At 43.6% G+C, this 23,017-nt stretch overlaps 1 protein-coding gene across 50 annotated transcripts in view; it reads right to left on the reverse strand.

Moving 5' to 3' along the window:
- The window catches only part of NFIX (nuclear factor I X), a 5,476,577-nt gene that overhangs the window by 4,472,878 nt on the left and 980,682 nt on the right, over positions 1–23,017 (reverse strand). For all 50 annotated transcript variants that reach the window (XM_078684524.1, XM_078684487.1, XM_078684527.1 and 47 more), the window contains one exon: positions 814–852. The gene's annotated coding sequence lies outside the window, so the exon portion shown is untranslated. The remainder of the gene's footprint in view (positions 1–813; positions 853–23,017) is intronic.

Below are 23,017 nucleotides of genomic sequence, written 5' to 3' on the forward strand. Positions count from 1 at the left end.
ATCTCTTTGTGGTTCCAGAGTATGGCAGAAGGTTCAGAACAAGAAATCTTTGTTCCATTGGAGATAACTGGTAGCCAGATGGTACTGTTCTAGAATAGGGCAATTATTTTCAGTTTATTTTATGCGGCGGAATTCTAATATGGCGGCCGCCAATAGAGGAGCTCAGCGTTCTAGTGTTTTTGGTTGGGAATGCGTTCAGGAATATCGCGCACTTGCACCTGTGGTGCTGCGCACTTCAACCTTCTTCTGTAAGAAGCAGAGTTCATCCTGTGAAGCGCCTAACTGGATAGAAAATTCAGCAAGGATTCCTATCGCTTGCTACAAAGTTTGTATCCCGTATTTAACGCATTTTCAGAAGGTCTGTAAACCTTCATTATTTCTCTGGGAGGCTTCGCCGGAGAATACAGGTATTTTTTTCATGGGGTGTGAGAGTTTCCTCATTCTTATGACTTTCGCAACTCCCGTTATCTTCTGCCTCAGTTGCCACATTGCAGAGCTTGTATCTAGCCAGAGAAACGAGTGGCAAGGTATTGTAAAAGACTTTCCTACCGATATAGAAGCGCTTCATTCTCTCTTTCCTCGAATGCTCCGCCTTGTGTAAAGAGACTTACAGTAGTGGTGGCACTCAAAGTCATTTGTGTTTACCTTCAACATCGCCATCAGAAATAAGAGACTAATTGATTAACCACTAACAGCGCACAGCCTGTTTTTTTCTTCATTTACTGCTGCGTATCTAATTACCTAAACTCCATCAACTGTGTGTGACTCAACAACATCAAGTAGCTATAAATATATATATATATTTGTACTTACCACCTCTAACCTTTCTCTTGCCTTCGAAGTCCGCAGCGCCTGTAGAGAAAAAAGACATGACAATAACTGTTAAAGTGAAAGCTATATCGTTTACAAAAGCCATAATCTACAGGACAGTTTTACCCAAAGATACATACAGAGAGAAGCAAATTCCACCGAGTATTCAGGTATAGAAAGTATTTTGTAAGCTTATGATTATAAGGCAGTTCTATGGTAAGGATTGGGGATCGGAGTAATATTTTGCTTGTGTTTTCAGGTGCAGGAAGTCCGGTCCTGTGATATTCCGCTAGAAGAAGCACCACAGTGGCAGTCTCTCTTTTCTTCCCATTCCCCTTCTCTGTACTGTGGGCAGACTAACATCTAGCTCGCAGTGGTGTTGGGGAATTGAGAAATTTACATCAGAACAAAAAAGTTCAGCGATTTGGCTCCCGTGGAAGATCAAGTCTGGTACATGCTTCTGATAGAGACAAACATAAACAACCAGTTCCTTTCACTATAATTAAATGTTGCTACTAATGGCAGTCAGTCTCAGCCCGTTGAGAGTACAGCAGACACTCGCTCTTAAAAGGAAGAGTGCAGTTTAGGTTCCCAACCTCAGAGCCATGCTCTGGGGTATCAAGCCTACACAGGGACCCTTAGTAAGCATGCATAATTTTCATCTTCACAGAGCTGAAAATAAAACACCTGCAGATGTACTGTAACTTTCCTAAAAATCTAACACAGAGGTGGGTCATGTGCTCGCGGAAATTTCCGTCCTAACAGTCACCAGTAACATTCACCACACACACTTTTCAAACCACTGGCTGTCATTGGACCACTCATCCTTCCAGCTGCTCACCGGACTCCAAACATTTCCATCTGCAAACTTAACTGCTTACCAAGCTAATCTTTAATTAAGTAATGTATCCATTCATCCATTGGCTCTTAGACGTGTCTCTTCTTCCACCAACCGCCCATTTAACCATCTGCATACTTGTCTCTCTATTATCTCCAATGTTTGGTATCGTCATTTGTCATCTTTGACCTAAGACTCTAAATTGTTAATTGTAAAGGTTGGCCAAGAATACTTAATATCCTTGGGCCTTATGTATCATTGAAATTCGCATTCGCAAAGGCCAAAATTCGCAGAATTTCGGCCTTTGCGAATGTGAATACTCAATATGGTATGTATTAAGCAAATGTGGCTCAAAATAAGGAATCGCACAATTTGCTATTCCTTATTTTGCGATTGCATTTAAGGAATCGCAAAATTTGCGATTCCTTAAATGCAATGTATGATGCAAACAAATATTGCTAATTGTCCCTAAGGACTCGCAAATTACCACCAACTTCGAGTTTGTGGTAAGTTCGAATTCCTTTACAAAAGCATTTTTTTTTAAAACAAAAGGTGCCATGTGACGCTCATACATGCCCTTAGGGCATGTATGTGCGCCATATGCGCACACATGTCATTTTCAGGGGTGCAGCAGGGTGTCCTTTGGACACCCCTGCGCCCTTGAAAATATGCACTATTTGCGATTAGCTAATTGCTAATCGCACATTTCCCCTTCATTGCTATGGGCCTCCTGGCTAATCGCAATTAAGGAATTTTAAGAAATCGCTAAAAAGAAGCTGATTTCTACATACATACCATTTTGCGATTTCTAAATAGCGATTCCTTAAAATTCGCTATTTAGGAATCGCAAAACAGAATGTTGATACATATGGCCCCTAGATTCTCCAGTGTTAGCTGTGGTAGAGCAATTAAGTCTTACTCTAGAAGATAGTTAGGAGCTTGGTTTCAGATACAACTTAACACATCAGAGCTCTATAGTTGCTGATCTATGCAAGATCAGTGTGTACTCCTGAAACACCTGGCACTTGAAGTTATCAGATGCAGGGATTCTGGTTAATTACTGTTGTTTTATAGACTATATCTTTGCATTAGATTTGGTTGACTGGAGGATGCTTTGGCAAAAGTTTATTAAGTGGAAGATTACTAGGGTCCTGATTTAGAGTTCGGCAGGCAAGTTACTCCATCACAAACATGACGGATATCCCGTCCACCTTATTAAAAGAGCATTATCTCCAGTGGCACTTATAATAAGGAAGACAGGATATCCATTACGTTTGTGAATGAGTAACCTATCTGCCAAACACTAAATGAGGCAATAAGTGTCTATTGTGAATAATAATTAAATTACAGTCAAATATGTGGTATCCTTCCAATTAACATCTTGTCTAGTCGCCATATGTAACTCGATATTTTTTCGCTGCTGGACCATCTCATCTTCTAATGAAGATATGCGTGCTTCTGCCTCAGTTGCTCTTGCTGCAAATTCGGTATGAGATTTGACTAATCTTCTCACAGAGCTCTGTAGCTTCTTGCATGAATTCTGTACCTTAATACTGTCTTCGCGGTTTTCTTGTCTGTGCTGCATCATAGTCTGATAAATCAAGTCTAGTGAAATGTCCTCTATGCCCTCAGTGATCAAGCCCATATTGCTATCACTATTAACAGCACCGTCTTGTTCTTGCTCTTTACCACTCATGTCCAGTCTAAGTCTGCGAACGGTGCTTTGAGCAGGGTGTTCTCTCTCCATATTTTCATCTAGACTGCTATGAACGCTATAGCCACTTTCCTCCTCTAAACCGCCCTCTTCCATACTCATCCGTGTGGCATATAGCTCCACCAAGCTTTCCGAAGATGACATAGAGTGCTCTGACAACGAAAAAAAGTCCGCTGAGACAGTGTCTCCTGCAAGTGGTGCACCTGTATCTGGATTTGCCGCTTTTTCATTCTGCTTCTGAGAAGTTGCAGAAAGAGAATTCACACCGGAGCAATATTTAATCGTTTGTACAGTCAAATCTTCTAAAACACTAAGAGCGCCCCCATTAATGATTTGATTCGGCGCTTTCTCCTTATCCATTGAGATTGTGTCAGAACTAGAGGTTAAACTCAGTGTCTGCGAGGTCTCAGGAGCACCCTCTTGATGATTTGCGGCTCCCTGCACTTCTGCCGCTTCAGCCACCTGTTGCCTTTTCTTTAGAGTTGATTTATCCACTTCTTTATTTTTCAAAGAAGTGAACATGCCAGGAATCTTTTTACGGACAACAGCCTCCCCCTCTCTCCCTGTTGAATTCTCTGCAGTATTCTCTAGCGATATACTTTCTGTACTCACTGTGGGAGGGGGGGAGGTAGAAACTCCAACAGCTGGCACTGGTCCTTTACTCGACACAGTCTCAACTCGGTCGTTCATCTCTGTACCCGCTCCCTGGCCTCTCGCTCTCCTTCCCTTCAGCCGCATGCCTTTTCTCAATGTGCCGGAGCTGCGTTTTCACTCCGCTTGCTGTTCTCCACGCCGTTCTCCACGCCGCCCTCCTCCGTTCTGTCTTGCTTCTCCAAGTGAAGGCGGGTCTTCCACCAGGTGAGCTGCGTTAGCCGGTCAGCCAGAAACTGCCGAAGCGGCTTCCGAGGCAGATACCGCCGCCGGATCCAAAGCCAAGCCGTCACCTGCCAGGTCATGAAAGATTTTCAAAATTGTTTGTGGAGGACCCTGTTCCCTTACGTTTCCTTCGCCGTATAATTTCCACTTTCTCTCCACTTCTCACCGCTTAAGAGTCCGCTCTGTGGGGTCCGGCAGGAGCCACAAACTTATGCGTCCGACTCGGATGCCATCTTGCCCCTAGCTTTTCTAGTACTATTGAAAACAGATCGCGTAGAAATAACTTGAGGTTTTTGCAAATTGAGGAGGGGAAAGAAGGGACTGATGCACGAGGCTTCATAGTGTCTCTTTTGAAGGCGGTTATGCCAGAGTCCGGGAGATGGGATTGGGACCGAGAGGTGGAGAGGGCCCACCGATTTCCCTTCAGGGCTAATGTTAGAGATAAAAAGTCACGTGCTATATTAGTAGCCTTTAATAGCTTCCAAGCAAGGGAGGAGATATTCATAAAGGCTCGCCCTGATAAAAAATGTAAGGGTCTTGGCTGCAAATTTTTTGTTAGACCGGATCTATGTAAACAGTCTGTAGAGCTAAGATGGCAGTTCCGACAGCGCATTACACAGTTTCAAGGTAAAGGTGCGCAGGCTTATTTAATGTTTCCTGCAAAGCTCAAAGTTATTCATAAAGAGCGCACCAGGTTCTTTATAACCGAAACAGCTGCTAAAGAATTCTTGTTGTCTTTATAAATCCGGTTGAAGGGTTAAAAGTTTGATCGATCAGATGTATAGAGTTGAGAATTTCTCACCTTTAGTGAAGGATTTAAGGGATTGTTAAAGATGTTGTCCAGTAAACTCTGTTGGGGGGCGGTAGGGGGGAGCGGCAAACTTTCATCACAGGACCATAAGTCCTAAAGCCTCTGTGAAGCGTGGGGGACAGGGGGGGACAGGGGGGGTGAGTGGGTGGATTGTTTTTTGGGGTGGTATCGGGGCACGGGGGGTGAAAAAAGGGGGAAAAAATTTATCACGACAAAGATAGGGTGAAAATTCAGGGGAAAGATACGATAAAAAAGGAAAAAGGGCGCCACATTGAAAAGTATATTGTTTCTTATGGAAGGATGACTTGTCGATGTTATGTTTATTTTTATGAGTCAGCAACTGGCAGAATCGGGAATTATGATTTTGATTATGAGTTGAAATAGCTTAAGAATATGTTCTCTGAATGTAGCAGGTTTAAATAATCTAATAAAAAGGCACAAGGTTGCAGCGGAGTTAAAATATATACAACCTGATGTCGTTTGTGTCCAAGAAACGCATATCCCATGGGGTAAAAGGGGGATCTTAAAAGACTTAGGCTTTATGTTGGTATCTGCCTCTAAACAATCCAGTATGATACGTGGGGTGGCTATATTAATTAAAGATAACTCAATAACAGTTGGTCGTAAAGTAGAGGATAAAAAGGGCCGATGGGTCATTGTGGAATTAAAAACTGGAAATAGTCAACTTACATTAGTATCGGTATACGGGGCTAATCTTGATGACCCTGATCCATTAGTAGAGATCAATATGGAGTTAGTCAATTTTCAACAGCCCATAGTGATTTGTGGCGACATCAACATAAATCTGATCAGTAGTGCTTTAAGGGACTCGCAGGCAATCTATAAGGGACGTAAGCCTAGGGTGTACAGGGCACTCGTGAATCTTTTACAAGATCATGGATTGGTGGATACCTGGGGCATGCTGCGAGAGAAGGACAGTGGATTTACCTTTTATTCTCACCCTCATAAAAAGCTTGTGAGATTAGATTATTTTTTTATACCTCAAAATTTATTAGAAGGAACTAATATTAGAATTTATCCCAGGGTATCTTCGGATCATTCTCCTATAGTGGTAGATATCCATCGTTTAGTTAAACGAAAGATACAATCCAGCTTTTCATATGATAGGAAGCTAGGGTTAAACACTGAATTTATTACACATATGCAGGGTTAGATTCAAATCTTCTTTGATGAAAATCGTGGAACTGCCAACACTCCCGTTGTTTGGGATACATTTAAAGCAGGCTTCAGGGGAGAATGTATCAGCTTTGTAGCCGGGCATCGAAAGAAATTAAGGAAAGAATTGGATAATCTATATGAACTTTTGACTAAAGCTGAGATTCACTTAACCAGAAAGGTCGCATTGGGCAACACAGGGTTATTCAAAGAGGAAAATGATGTAATCAGGGCTAGGACTAATATCTTGGGATTTTGGGATGAGGAAATTGCCAGGAAATTTTTATCTTTTAAGTTGACAAGTTATGAATTCGGTGAGAGAATAGGCAGAACTCTGGCTACAAGGCTTCGAATGAAGCAGTCAGCTCAGAATATAAGTTCAATGAAGGATTCACGGGGGGACTCTCATTCTGATCCAGAACGTATCTTAGAAATATTTAAAACTTTTTATGCAAATCTTTATGCCAGGGAGGATGGTTCACACACTGATGATCAATGGTATGATAGAATGTTGATAGAGTTGAAGAGGTTAGACCCCGAAATAGCTGGGGAACTAGATCTACCTATAACTATGATAGAAGTGGAGACTGCAGTAAATAGTCTTGCAGTAGGCAAAGCTGCGGGGCCAGACAGATTGCCAGCCGAAGTCTATAAATGTTTTTTTCACATCTTAAAGGATGAGATATATCAGGTAATACTTGCCGCTCAGGATGGTAATCCCCCTGCTACATGGTCTGAAGCAACGATAGTTGTGTTTTGCAAAAAAGAAAAGCCCACCGATTGCGTAGGATCTTACAGACCTATATCATTGCTAAATGTCGATAACAAGATATATTCGAAGATATTAGCCAATCGGTTATCCGGGGTTGTGGCATTATTAGTATCCAGATACCAACATGGGTTTATTCCCAAAAGAAGTACCGTTGATCATATTAATAAAGTCATTACATTGTTTGATCTGGCTGCTGTTAACAAACAGAAATTAGCGCTTTTTTTATTAGACGCGGAAAAAGCGTTTGATCGAGTGTCTTGGGAGTATCTCTGGACTTTAATGGATAAAATGGGTTTTGGTCAAAAATATATTAAAGCCATAAAAACACTTTATCTTAATCCCACTGCAAAAATATTTGCTTCGGGAGGACTTTCTGAGTCACTGTCTATAACTAGAGGGACACGTCAAGGTTGCCCCTGTTCCCCGTTATTGTTTTCGTTATATATTAACCCTTTTATTGAATTATTAAGTCGTAACCCTTTAATTCCTCCCTTTATTGTCTTTGATTTTTCTTTTTCAGTATTCGCATATGCGGATGACATAGCAGTAGTAACAGATACACCTGAAACTGCTAGCCTAGAGATTGAGAGGATGGCTAAAGAGTTCGGGTCGATAACTGGGTATAAACTTAATGCTGCCAAAACAACTCAGATTCTTTGCTCAGATGCTATAACTTGGGAGGACGAGAGGGTGGTCGGAGAGGTTACCTATTTAGGGATACGGATTAAAACAGATATGGTTGAATTGGTCAATGTAAATTGGAGTAATGTCTATCAGAAAATTAAGACTTCTTTGGAGAAATGGGATCGGTTATACTTGACCATCATAGGAAGGACTAATATTATAAAAATGAATGTCCTCCCTAAAATTCTTTATCTATTTCGGTCTATTCCTTTAGAATTTCCAAAACCTAAGTTGCAGGCTCTACAGGCACTCTGTGGGAAATTTATTTGGAGTCCTGGTAAACCTAGGCGGGCGATGAAGTATCTTACTTTGTCCACGGAAAGGGGAGGCCTAGGGGTACCTGATTTTTTTTATATTATATAGTATGCTTTTTGTTAAAAATGAAAATTTTGTTAATAAGAGATTCCTCAGAGTATGTCCATAATCATCCCTCTATTTTCGAAATTTTGATAGGAACACATGCAAGACAAATCTGCTTTAATGAAATCGATGGCAACTACTACAAGAGGACCCAATTTAAGGTTCTCATTAGTGCTCATAAAATTTGGAAATGGGTGGCCCGTACCATTGATATAGGGAAATGATCATATTACACCCCTTATTTTTCTGCCAGATCATTACCTTTTATATTTTCGGATGGATCAGCCAGGAACTGGCAGAAAAAGGGGGTGACATGTTTGGGGGATTTTTTTTCGAGTGAAGGCAAATGTAAATCATTTACTGAAATGTCTGAAGAGTTTAACTTATTCAGAAGCTATTTCTTTAAATTCTTACAAATAAGGGATTACCTTATAAGACATAAACTATGTTTAAAAAAACTCAATATAGTAGAGGGAGTCGCTCGACAAGTTAAGATTGGTAGTCTTTATCGTATGTTTATTGAAGTGAAGCCTGATGATCTGGATAAAATACAGGCAAAGTGGGGGGATTCATTGGGAGATAATGAGATTGTTGTTGTGAATGTGATTTTGCTCTCTAGAGAGGTTTTGATGTCAGCAAATTTGAAAGCTCAATTTTTCAAAAGTTTATTTGATTTGTATTATACACCTGTTTGAATGTTAAAATGGAGAAGAGGCTCTGATGGTAAATGCTTTCGTTGTCAAGCTGATAATGCAGACAGTGTACATATTTTTTTTTCTTGCCCTACATTAGGAAGATTTATTCAGGATATTGAAAACTTCTTGTCTCTAATTCTTAAGGTTAATTTAAAGATCACCCCCTCCATGATGATGCTAGGGAAGATCCCTAATGACAGTAGAACTAATGAACTTTATTGTTTTCGATATTTTATTTTCTTCACTATGACTGTCGCTCGTCTTTGTATTGCCACAGAGTGGCTTCAAGAAAAGCCTCCACTATTCCAACAGTGGCAAGCACAGCTGTATAAACTTTATAAGTTAGAGTGGAGTCTTTTTTCGCTCTCCCCATCAAGGCGGAGAAAGAAATTGGGTTTGAAGATTTGGGGGACCTTTTCAGAGTTTTTTGAGGCTTGAAAAAAAATTACAAGTGTGTATTCATGTGTTCCTTCATTTAATGCTATAGTATTCATGTTTTCTGTTTCTGTTAAATGCCCTTATATATGTCAATATGAACTATTTCATCATTGTTTCTTTTTGTCGTGTATCAATAAAAAAAAATAAAAAAATAAAAAAATATGTGGTATCATATAAAATAAAAAATAGCACGGGTGGGACTCAACTAGATGTTTTGAGATAATCCATCACTAGGTGCATAATTTCCAGATTTTAACTTAATATAATTCAGTTTATCCAGTATTGGATTTTTCATAGATTCACATGCTTGAATCATTTACCGACTTTGAATTGGGAGTCCCACAGTAGCATATAAAGCAGTAGTCAAAGACCTACCTCGAAGTCAATTTTAAAAGCTTAATAACCTCATTTAAAAAGACCCAAAGTACAGCCGATCAGGCGACAGCTCTCTTTAGAACCCTCACAACAGAGGCTCCAGGCCTTCAGTTTTTCCAGCACAAGTGCGATATAATACCGTAGAGATATAAGCGGAGCCTCTATGCGGAGGATTATGGGTTGCATGTGACGCTATGAAATACACCAATACTGGAGAACTAGTTACCGGTAAGGAACCTATTGTCTTCTCCAGTCTTGGACCTTCAGATGTTTTACTGCACATTGTGTGATGAGAGTCTCCATGGGCTCTGCTCAGTTTCTTCAGTTAACCTACAGTGAAGAAGAATTTTCTTCCGGCCAGATATATATTTACTTTTGTCTAGACTTGACTATGTCAGTAAAACCTAATAAGGATTGTTCAGGCCATGTGGGACCTGTGGCATAAAGAGATTGCACTCAGAAGATCCCCATAAGAAGTGCATTCACTGTCTCCATCCTGAACATAAAGTGAAGGACTGCAAGATTTACCGCACTTTCTCTAAAAAAAACACTGAAAGACAGAGAAGAAAGATTTTTAATCTGGCAGCAGAAACACAAGTCTAAAGAAAATCCTCTCGCTGAGGAGGATAGTGATGACTTCTCTAAGACAGAAAAATCTAGTAAAAGGGGTCTTATGAAAGAGAACCTCCAGAATCACCAACAAAGGCACTAAAGAAGACCCACGATGGGTCACTGGAACATTCAAAGAGATCTATGGAGCATCCACAAACTTCCAAAATGGAGAAATTCTCCTCACAAGAGGACCCATCTGCACCCACAACTTCGTCCCTGAAGGACGTTTATCATAAAAGGTCATCAAAATTCCTCCCAATGACAATAAAATCGAAGAAAAAAAACAGTTTATGTAGCTAAATTTGAGTATTCATCGATAACATCAGCGTCGATTACCACCACCACTAAAATCGCATTGACATTCACTTCAGCAGCATCACGATGATACTCACATTATTGCCAATGACGTCGACAATGATAAAAACATCTAGGTTGATTTAGACAAAGTCTTCCTCAATTAGGAAGACACAAAATATCCAAGACCATAGCACCAACGGCAACACCTAAGAAACAGTCGATGACAATTTTGTTGATGCGGCCAAGAACGACGCTGCAGATGACGGCAACAACGACAAAAGCCCCGTCGTCAAAGACACCTTCGACATAACCCCCTCCCATTTAGTGTGAAGTATGCACCACTATTGCTGGTCCCTCACACATTTACTACTTAGTAGTAAACTTAAATGTGAGAGGATCTCCTCATAGAAAAGATCAGAGAAGTGAAGCTGGTGATATACACTTTGAATAGGTTTTTGAAGTACTGTAGTAGTAATATTATGGTACTAGTAAATGCACTACAAAATCCAGTTTATGAATAGGAGAGTGGGCAACAGTGAGATTAGCAAGAGTGGGCAACAGTGAGATTAGCAAGATTTTACTGGTGGGTTGTCACTGGGGAGAGTTGTAAACCAAATAAAATGGCACTCATGATATGGATTCCATATCTGTGGTGTCGATTTCTGACCCTAAAAGGTTTTAACAGGCTACACCCTCGATCTATGCACAGGACACTCAGACAAGAGAAGTCTTGTGTGTGGTGATTTAGATGGCAGCAACGGGAGGAAGCATGGCAAAGGCTGGTGGTGGCTGTTTTTGACCATCTACAATGGCATTTGAGGTGCTTCTACCCCATAGCAGTTAAAGATTAGTCCTATTTTAATTTGTGTGGGAAGGTCGGAAAGGACAAAGTGAGCTGAATGGCTGGCGATGCAGCTGGACCAGCAGAGGCCGACCCTGAAGGGGGCCTCGAGGGCCTGCGCCATAATGGCCGCCAGAGCCCGACAAGGAACTGGTTCATACCACCGGGGAAGCGCCCTGAGGCAGAGTGAGGAGCATTTCCCGCACTGCAAAACTTTTGCCGGAGTGGTGCCAGGTTAACGGACCAACAAGGGGGCCAGGTGAGGGTTCAGATCCCCCAATCAGGGGCACCCCCCCTCCTTTTCTAAGTGCAACAGCCGAAAAGAGGAAGGGGTGATATAAGGCGATGCTTCCCCCCTAGTGCAGCTCACTTCTACATCGTGCAGCTAGGGAAGCGGTGCAGAAAATTCTGAGTTGAAATCTCGGGTGGTGCGTGGCACATCTTTCAATATTATGGATCCGGCTCGCTGCAGAGACGAAACTCGGCGTTTCTGAGTGATCTGGCCTGTAGCAGCTGACTCTTATTAGGACGGCTGCCTTTGGGAGGTCTCGCACCTAAGAGAGGGTCGGTGTGGGTGGTGGTGACCCTGGAGCCGTAGATGGCATCATGTAGCGGAGGCTACAGGTAATCTCAGTGGTTAGATAAGGTGAGCACTGGGTTTAATCAGATACGCTCCATTGGCCAAAAATTAATAGGGTGATGGGAGGAGCTGTTTGTACCCGCTCCCCTACAAACCTAGTCTGTTCCTGCGCTAATAGGATCAATGGAGCAGGAAATGAAACACAGCTGGCTTTTGTCCGAGGAGCTGGGTTGGAGTCTGGCCTTAGCTCGAGTTCCTATGAGTCGCGCCAAATCAATTAACTTCAATGGGTCTAACCAAATTTTCAAGACTGGTAATATAAGGCCCAGGGGGGGGCGTATTCCTGTGGACTGCTAGAGTGGCTGTGTTGGCAGGCAACGTTTGAGGGTTTGGAACCCAATCCACCCAAAGCATGATCAATTTTAGTACGCTGGCTAAATAGCAGCAAAGGCCATCCGGGTGTGCTGGGACATCTGACTACAGTGGAGCGGGTTTTTTTTGTGAGTATAGGTGAAAAAGTGAGTTAAAAATTGTCCAGAAATAACTCGCTCGAAATTTTTTTATTCTGGAGCTACTGGACAATGTTAAAAAGTTGCTAAGATACTTGTATCGGTTTATTTGACCATTAGTATCTATAAAAGGTGGAGAAATAGTGCATAAAAACGGTCTACATGTTTCAACCTGTATAAGGAATTGCCAAGTTTTCGTCAGGACCAAGCGTGCATGCCCTGGGCGGTGTACATACGCTAAGGTGTACCCAACCCCCTCGATCACAGGAATTCAACCGTGTACTTACAGTTGGTGTCCTTTCGTCCAGTGTGAGAAAAGAAAAAAACCTGCAAAGACAAAAAATACAATCACAAGCAAAAGGGTTTTGATCACTTTATATGAATTTCTTTTCGAATTCGAAAACATAAAGCCATGCAACGCTTGGGGCAAAAGTGCTTCCCATAGAGGCCCCCGGTTTGGAGGTACCCCCGGTTTGGAGGTACAGCGCTCCCTCGAATTCGAAGTAGTTCTTTTTTAATGCAAGTCTAGCGCATTCAAGGATGAAGCTCTTAGGTGTTCTGTGTGTCCAGGTGGACTCATTTAGGGCTTTTTCGAGTACTTCCAAGGTGTCATCTTGTGGGATGCTGGTGTAAAGGCTTTCATTATCAAAGCTGACCAGGATGGTGTTTTCATCCACTGTGATGTCCTTTAGTAGTTTCAGGAGACATTTGGTGTCTTGTAGATAGGTCGTGGTGTTTTGTACAAGTGATTTGAAGAAGAAGTCACAAAAGCGTGACTGGGGCTTGAGTAGGGAATCAATGCTGGACACGATTGGTCTGCCGGGGGGGGGGGGGGGGGAATTTGTTCTTGTGCATTTTCTTCAGAGTGTAAAAGTAGGCGATCTTCCCCTCACTGTTGCACAGAAATCACATTCTTGCTTAGAAATGTGTCCGGATGTCTCTGCGTGGTCAACAAGGGTCCTGATCTCTAATTTGAGTTCATTTGTTGGGAAAAAAAACACTTTTGGTCCATTGCCAATTGCTTCGACAAAATGATGGTCCAACCCTACTTACTTTTTCATCAAAAACCCTTTATTAAGAACAAATTTATGTTATTAAGGTTTGGAATTTATCCAAATAAACATGGAACCCCCAATTGGAAGTCCAAATGGGCATCAAATATTTGTCGGCTATGTGGGCAATATGATGAAACCTTGCTGCATATGGTAACACTATGCCCAAAAATGATGAAGGAACGGAAAACAATTTTAAAACCTATTTTTATAGAAATGGGACTTAGGACTTGTAGATCGGCATTAATATTTTGCTTAAGTGGTGTCAACGTTCATACAATACACCAATTTGTAAAATGTATGCTTTCAGTGGAAATGAAATTATGTAAGGTTGACACCCAAAGTATATGTTAAATTTGTTACGGCTGTGAAATGAGGATGTTGTTGTTTTTAAGGTAATGATGAATTATTTTTATGGCTCTTTTTAATGTACTGATTGTTTGTTTTTAGAGTACTACTTTTTAGATAATGTTCTATTTATTATGTTTATTATTTTTATCAAATGACATACGTGCACTTAATCCCTGATAAATGCAAAGCCCTATAGACTGTTTTAAAAATGAAATAATAATTTTAAATTATCCCGAACTGAAAAAGTTAATTGATTGTGGTCAACTTTATGCATTGTATCCTGGAATATTTAATCTGGTAATGTGCTGTGTTTGTATTTATTTCTGTTCTTTGTTGTAATGGTTTTAATTAATCAACAAATAAATAAATCAATCAATGGTGGGGCCAGTCAATAGTGGCCTATAGGTCTGATGTCTGACAAGAGCCTCTGGCATTCTGCACGGTAGGCATCTTTGTCTAGGACCACTACCCCATCTCCCTTATCCGCTGGTTTTATGATGATGGAGTCACAAGATTGTAGATTTTTCAGACCCATGTTCTCCTCTCTGCTCATATTCTGAAATGGAGATTTTGGAGTCAGGTTTTCAATGTCATTGAAGACAGCTTGCTCAAATGTCACTATCTCTACTGGAACAGTGTGTGGTGGGGGAATGAATGTTGACTTCATTCGTAATCCGGTCTCAATTAGATCTTCAGTGGATGGAGGTTCTCCCTGTTTCTCAAAGAATGCTTTTAGTCTTAGTTTCCTAAGGAAACCTGCTAATTCACAGTGGAGTTGAAATTTGTCAAGGCGTGCTGGTGGCACAAAGCTTGACAGAGGTCTGGTTCCCAGGTTAGTTACGCTCTGCTGTTGCTCGTCACTGCCTGTGCCTTTATCCGAGTGCAGCTGCCTACCGGGTCCTCTTCCTCCACAGTGCTTGATTTGCGCCCTTTCTTCTTCCTCTCTCCCTCCTGCCCCTGCCTAAAAAAGGTGGCCTGAAGGTTTTGGGTGGGAATAAAGGTTGCGGGAAAGATGGCTGCCATCTATACATTGGATATGTTTGTTGTGGGTTGTAAGGACCTTGAAATCCTGGTGGTAGGTGCGTGTGGTACATAGGTCAATTGTTCTGTGCTCTATTCTTTCCTCTTTGTCTCTGTTGGCCACTTCCTGTACTACAGCCACTGCTCCCAGTTGAGATGTTGCTAGAAGCATCTGAATCATTATCAGATCTTGTTAGTGGAGTATAGTCTGGATCAGAATATGAGTATGTCTTCACAAAGGAGAACCATTTGAGATCCTTTTGAAATGTCTGTACCTTTTGTTGAGTGAGATTGTCCCTATATTCGTTGATTTCTTTATTTAGTTCATCCAGTCTTTTTTTATAGCCCGTAATCATTGTTTCTATGTGGCCTTCCGTCTGTTGGATTTCAACCAATATTGTCTCAGAAAGGCGTAGGGTGGTCTTAATGATCAGCACTATCTAATCGTGCGTGCAGTACCACGCAATCTGGGCCCAATCTTTTCTGATGACTGGGTCATCTAGAAAGATGCGTGGGGCATTGGTAACTAATAAGCCCTTAGGTGCCATGTTATTTTTCAAGTATTCCTTCAGGATGGTTCCATGCAAGATTGTCCTTATGCGATTTCTTTTCATTTCCGAACGCTTTTTTGAAACAGTAGTCTGGGATATTGTTTGTGCGATGCTAGCGTCAGCAAACAGGGAAAGGTCTCCCATGATAGCGTCCACTTCCTCACTTTTAATCACGCGTCTCCCATACGCGTTTCCTTAGACTCAGGGATGACTCCAATCACAAGTCATTTGTTTACCCGCGTTGCCTAGGTGACCCCCGCCACTATGCACAGACGCTGGCCATGGGACCACGTGGCCGCACCAACCCGGAAGCAATCTGCTTTTCAACAGTAGAATCACTCTGGTGCAGCTACCACAGGGAGCGGCGGTCACTATCTAGGCGGCATGGCGGATGTCTAAACCAGGGCACTGTGAGTACTTTGAATGCATGCGGGTGGGCTCCGCTCGTAATCTAGATGCGGGTGGGCTCTGCTTGTACTGTGAATACTCTGTATGCATGCGGGAGGGCTCCGCTCGTAATCTTGATGCGGGTGGGCTCCGCTTGTACTGTGGACACCTCGCCCCATTTTCTCAAGTTCCGTTCTTGTGATACCCCTATTTACCACGCTCTCTATAATCTAGATCGTGTCAATGGATTTAGCATCACGACCCCGACTCCTATAAGGCACACAATGCTGTATATTCGAGTAAGCATCCTGTTTTTATCCCCTATGATCTTTGGTACCTCAACTACGAAGCTCTGTTGACTGACGTGCAAGCAATGTTAATTACGCCCTCACCTACGTTTTGAGAGCGTAATCACCCACTTGTATGAAAGTGGTGTGGTAAAAATATACTCACAGGTTTGATTTGATATCGTGTGAGTAGTTAATTGCAATTGTAGTTCAAGGCAAGACTTGTCCTTTGTGCACCATCACCCACTATAACCAATTAAAGAGTGGATTTTATGCTATTCCTGAAGTGACTTATTCGGTCACATGAATAATATGCACAAATTGTGAATTGAAACTTTCTCTCTTCTGAGGAGACAGACACTGTGAAATGTGTATTCCTCACCTTTACGTACTACACAACACTGGGAGAGCAAGAAGCACTTGACCATTCAGACACTGCGTTACAGGCACGTAATTTGCTTGCTTATGATTGTATTTTTTGTCTTTGCAGGTTTTTTTCCTTTCTCACACTGGACGAAAGGACACCAACTGTAAGTACACGGTTGGATTCCTGTGATCGAGGGTTAGATACACCTTAGCGTGTGTACACCGCCCAGGTCACGCACACTTGGCAGTATTTCTCCACCTTTTACAGATACTAATGGTCAATTAAACCGATACAAGTATCTTAGCAACTTTTTAACATTTTCCAGTAGCTCCAGAATAAAGATTTTTCGAGCGAGTTATATCTGGATCATTTTTAACTTACTTTTTCACCTACACTCACAAAAAAACAACCCGCTCCACTATAGTCAGGTGTCGCAGCACACCCTGGTGGCATTCAGCTGTTCGGGTGGGACCCCGATGATGAAGCATGTCACCAACTAGGTTGGTGAGTGAGGGGTCTTCTAAAAAAGGATAATTTCCTTTTTTGTGCAGTTTCTCTCCCCACATTCTGAGACCTTGACAGGTCTTGTGGTGGTACTCCTCCTATTGTTTGTTTATTTGACCATTAAGGGGGCCAGGAGTATTCCCCTCCACCTAGTGGAAATCCATTTCTCTCTCCTGTTGTTTTACATAAATAGCAGCAAAGCCATTTAGGGGTTTTGTAGTCGTGCAAATGGACAGTGAATCCATGCACAGTTTTTCTTCTACCCTGCGATCTATACACAGAAAAATCAGGTTTCCACTGACTCTTTGTCAGTGAAATTGCTCTCCCACCCTCGCAGCTCCACCATTGAGTGAGGCCTCCCCCAGCCCCTGCACTCTCCAGTGTGAGTGTTCACCCTCTTCTCTAAATATAGATTTCTGCTTTTTTCTACGTTCTGCACTTTCCTGTACTCTGCTTGTCTTCTCTTTTTCCCCTTTTTCCCACTCTCCTCCTTACCCACCCGTTTCCCCCCGCAGCTGCTGACACCGCTGCCCTCCCCTAGCACGTCAAGCGCGACCAATGCAGCTCCCCTCGCACCTCCCAGCTTTCCAGTCCTCCCCGACCCCTACTTAATCAAGGCCACTGCGCTGCCGCGCGCTGTGGGCACTCCGCTGGCATGCCGAAGGCGCGCCAAAGGCAAGCCCGTCCACGACCCGACCGCGACCAGCGCCTGGAACCCTGGACCTCGGCCCCGCCAACGTGACGACCCAGCAGCACTCCTCGCACTCAACCCAGGCCGCAACAGCAACTGCAAGCTTGCATCACCAGGCGACACCCACGGACCCTTCAGCTGTCACTGCTGCAGGCACACCTGCAGCACTGCCAAGAACAAAGATCCAGCACAACCTGCCCACAAGAACACAACCGAACCGAAGACCCTGCAATGCATCCTCCTCAACGTCGATCACTCCACAAACACGCCACTCCTCCTCGACAGCACCACCCTGGACGTAGCATTCTTCACCGAAACCTGGACCAACACCACATCGGGACCGGACATCGCCATCCCCCAAGGATACAAGATCTCCAGGAAGGACTGCCCCACCCGCCCGGGAAGAGGAATCACCTTCGTCCACAAACCCACCCTCCGCCTGAACACACTCCCTGACGAGCACACAGACCTGATGGAACACCTCCACTTCAAGATATTGGCCAGACCCACCGTCACCCTCCAAGGAAACCTCATCTACCGACCCCCTGGACCCCGCGGACCCTTCGCCCTCTCCATCACGGACATCATCTCCTTGCAGGCCTTCGCATCCACCAACTACACCCTGCCGGGAGACCTCAACTTCCACCTCGACAACAAACTGGACCCCAGCACTGCAACCCTCCTGGACAACCTCCACAACATTGGACTCCGCCAGATCGTGACCAAGCCCAGGCACACAGCAGGACACACCCTCGACCCCCTCTTCACTACAGGAAACTCCATCACTTTCAGCCACACCACCGAACTCCCATGGACTCACCATCGTTGCGTCCACTTCACTTTCAGAACACCTACCATCCACAGACACCTGCGCCTGCTCCCACGAAGAAACTGTACCAAAGTCGCCAATGACCAGCTCACCTCCTCACTCAAAACTACACCCCAACCATCGCGGAAAATGATGACCCCAACACGCCGCGGTCAACCCCCTCTTGAAGAAACCCTCGGCGGACCCCACCGACCTAAAAAAGTACAGACCCATCTCCCTGCTCCCGTTCCCAGCAAAAGTAATCGAGAAAGCCATCAACAGCCAACTTGCCACATTCATTGAAGAGCACAACATTCTCGACTCTTTCCAATCCGACTTCAGAAAAAAACACAGTACGGAAACGGCCCTCCTCGCCGCAACAGACGACATCCGCACCGTACTGGACAAAGGAGAAACAGTAGCCCTCATCCTCCTCGACCTCTCAGTGCCGTTCGACACAGTCTCTCACCGCACCTTAATACGCCGACTCCATGACGCAGGAATCCAGGACAAGGCCCTCGACTGGATCCGCTCCTCTCCCCTTTCCCCTCGGACCTTACACCTACCACCTGCGGAGTACCCCAGGACTCCTACCTTAGCCCGACGCTTTTCAACGTCTACATGGCTCCGCTCGCCCCATCGCCAGAACCTACAGGTTTAACATTGTATCGTACGCAGATGACACCCAACTCATCCTCTCCTTATCCAACGAACCCAACACCGCCAGACACAACTTTCGAGAAGGCATGGAAGCCGTCGCCAAATGGATGAAAAAGAGCTGCCTACAACTAAACACCAACAAAAGAGAAATACTCATCATGGGACCAAACCTTGATGCCTGGAGCGACACTTGGTGGCCCCTCACCCTCGGAAACTCGCCAACCCCCACGGACCACGCACGGAACATGGGAATCATCCTGGACTCCAAGCTCAAAATGGACCGCCAGATCAACTCCGTCTTGTCTTCCTACTTCCACACCCTCCGTCTCCTTCGTAAGACCTTCAAATGGATCCACCTTGAACACAGAAAGACTCACGCCCTGATCACCAGCATGTAAGGGAAGGGTCCCCGCAAAGAAAACGTGTTGTGTACTACACACACAGACACTATTGAAAACTAACAACCAAGAATACAAAAAATTCACAGGTATTGTATTTTATTTTTCAACACCAGGTATTAAACTCTACGTGATTACTTCATATACAATAAATAGCCCCAAAACAGGGAAAGGAAAGGAAAAGGCAGGGGTAGTGCTCAGAGGAGTGTAATGTCAAAAAGAATAGGGACAGTAAAGGAATCATGTGATATGTACAATTATTCAAACAGAATTTTTACAAGTTTAATGCATAGGCCAAAGATCAAGGCATTAATTGATAAACTGTTAGCTAAGACATTCAAAGGTCACATAGTGCGATTAGAAATATTGAGGGCATGTGCCGGAAGTCTCCAAGGCAAAAGCCGTCTACGTTTCGACCCCTATCTGTAGGCTACGTTTAAATCCTTAAGCAGGGTCTTCATCAGGACATGGGCGGGAAAGAGAAGGAAAGGGGCAATCCTGTCTGAAAAGTTAAAACAAAGGAAGGAGTCAGAATTCTAAGTGACAAAAATAAATTGTATCCATCTAGTTAGACAGTGATACATTAATTATAAATATTACCATGGAGTCCAGGCCCAGCTAAGCTCTAGACGTTGGAGTTTGAGGCAATCACGCAGTGCGTCGTGATCCGTCTCAGCGATATTAATTCGCAAACTACAGAGGAAACGAAATACAAGAAATACAACCAATTGAGTGGGTATTTATCATTGAGCGTGAGCTACTTGATTAAAAAGGAGCAAGACTTGCAAAAACCTTCAACCATTCAGCCGAATGGTGAGTTTACTGTTGTCACCAAATAGTCATTTGTCGTATGACGGTGTCTGGGGTCAAAAGGAGGATTCAAAAATCAGATTTGGAAGAACCTAAAAGGTCTATATACAATTGCTTAATCTACACTGAGTTATGGCTTGCGCTATGCCTTAAATCACATAAGAGGCTGAACAGGCTTACGTTGCATCAAGAAGTTCTTCCAAATCTGATTTTTGAATCCTCCTTTTGACCCCAGACACCGTCATACGACAAATGACTATTTGGTGACAACAGTAAACTCACCATTCGGCTGAATGGTTGAAGGTTTTTGCAAGTCTTGCTCCTTTTTAATCAAGTAGCTCACGCTCAATGATAAATACCCACTCAATTGGTTGTATTTCTTGTATTTCGTTTCCTCTGTAGTTTGCGAATTAATATCGCTGAGACGGATCACGACGCACTGCGTGATTGCCTCAAACTCCAACGTCTAGAGCTTAGCTGGGCCTGGACTCCATGGTAATATTTATAATTAATGTATCACTGTCTAACTAGATGGATGCAATTTATTTTTGTCACTTAGAATTCTGACTCCTTCCTTTGTTTTAACTTTTCAGACAGGATTGCCCCCTTCCTTCTCTTTCCCGCCCATGTCCTGATGAAGACCCTGCTTAAGGATTTAAACGTAGCCTACAGATAGGGGTCGAAACGTTGACGGCTTTTTCCTTGGAGACTTCCGGCACATGCCCTCAATATTTCTAATCGCACTATGTGACCGTTGAATGTCTTAGCTAACAGTTTATCAATTAATGCCTTGATCTTTGGCCTATGCATTAAAATTGTAAAAATTCTGTTTGAATAATTGTACATATCACATGATTCCTTTACTGTGCCTATTCTTTTTGACATTACACTCCTCTGAGCACTACCCCTCCCTTTTCCTTTCCTTTCCCTGTTTTGGGGCTATTTATTGTATATGAAGTAATCACGTAGAGTTTAATACCTGGTGTTGAAAAATAAAATACAATACCTGTGAATTTTTTGTATTCTTGGTTGTTAGTTTTCAATAGTGTCTCTGTGTGTAGTACACACCACGTTTTCTTTGCAGGGACCCTTCCCTTACATGTACCACTTACTGCCCAGGTCCCCGCGACTGCATGGGTTCAACCCCCTTTTATTGTAAAGCCTGATCACCAGCAGACTCGACTACGGCAATGCACTCTTCGCCGGAATAAACAAAAACCTCTCCCACAAGCTACAGAACATCCAGAACGCTGCTGCAAGACTGATCCTCAACCTGCCAAAACACTGCAACATCTCCCAGCACCTGCGCACCCTCCACTGGCTCCGTGGCAAGAATCACCTTCAAGATATTCACCTACGCACACAAGGTCCTCCGCGGCCCCGGACTAGCATACCTGAACAGCCGACTCAAATTCCACGCACCCCAAAGGACCCTACGATCAGCTCAGCTCTCCTACGCCGTGGTCCCCCGCACCGGAAAGACCAGATCGGGAGGCCGTTCCTTCTCCTTCCTGGCGGCCAAAGGCTGGAGCGCCCTTCCGCTCCACCTCAGACAGACAACATTGCTCCCCATCTTCGCAAGAAACCTTAAAACCTGGCTCTTCGACAGACCCCCTACTTGATGGATTGGACCCTGCACACCTCCCCCCCCCCAGCACCTTGAGACCCACGGGTGAGTAGTCGCACTTAACAAACCCCAAATTGATTGATTGATTGAATGCAAAAATCAGGCATTTCAGTTCCCCATATAAAGCGGCATGTCGGTCAAGGCGCTTAAAAGCGTGGCAAAATAATGCGTGGAACAAACTATCTGTAGCTGTCCAGTTCCATTGAGCTTCTGTTATTGTTTTCTTTTTTTTTTAACTTTCTTTTTCATTTTATTGACTGATCAACAAAACATATGCTTGGAAAAAGCAATCGTCAATACATGGAGTATGTTCAATTGCGGGCAGCAAGTTACAGCAGTGGGCAGAAGATATTGTAACGGGCTCTTCAATGAGAAACACAGAGTTACATCAACATCACAGATAAGCAAACACATAGGAAGTTCTCGTACAGTCATAACCATTGGGCATAGGCTAGGCATCACGGTTATTAATGACTTGGTTCTGTCCTGTCGTGTGTAAGGTCTAGACTTCCCCCATCCGTGTCCAACTCCAGAGTGTAGTATTTTATCCATGGCATCCAAATTTTTCTAAATTTACGCGGGCAGCCCCACGCCTTGTACATCACTTTCTCTGCAACCATGTATAGGTCCATATTAGCCTTCCATTCCTTGAGGGTGGGAAGTTGTTCGGCCCCCTAATACTTAGCTATGTCCCTCTTGGCTACCACTAATCCTAGACTGGCCAGCAGGTGCCAGTGTCGCGGCAGTTTGATGTCTGTAGGGACCCCCAACAATAGGAATTTCGCGTCCAGCTCTAGTTGGGTTCCCAGTATATTGCTCAATTCTCCCCGGATCGTGTGACAGTAGGTTTGAATGTGTCTGCACTTCTAAAGGGTGTGTAAGTACGTGTCGTGCTCCACATGGCATCTTGGACGGGTTGGATCATCCACCCTCCCAATCTTATGTAAACGTGCCCTGTCAAAATAGAATCCATGGAGGATCTTATATTGTAGGAGACGCAGTCTCAGTCTGATCGCTACTTCGCGCGGGTGCATAAGGGCTGCCTCCCAATCTATATCTTCCAGTGGGCCGGTGGTGAGTTCCCACTTGGCGCACAGCGTGCCAAGGTTGTCCGGG

The sequence above is a fragment of the Lissotriton helveticus genome, chromosome 1_1 (assembly GCF_964261635.1).
Source record: "Lissotriton helveticus chromosome 1_1, aLisHel1.1, whole genome shotgun sequence".
Lineage (NCBI taxonomy): Eukaryota > Metazoa > Chordata > Amphibia > Caudata > Salamandridae > Lissotriton > Lissotriton helveticus.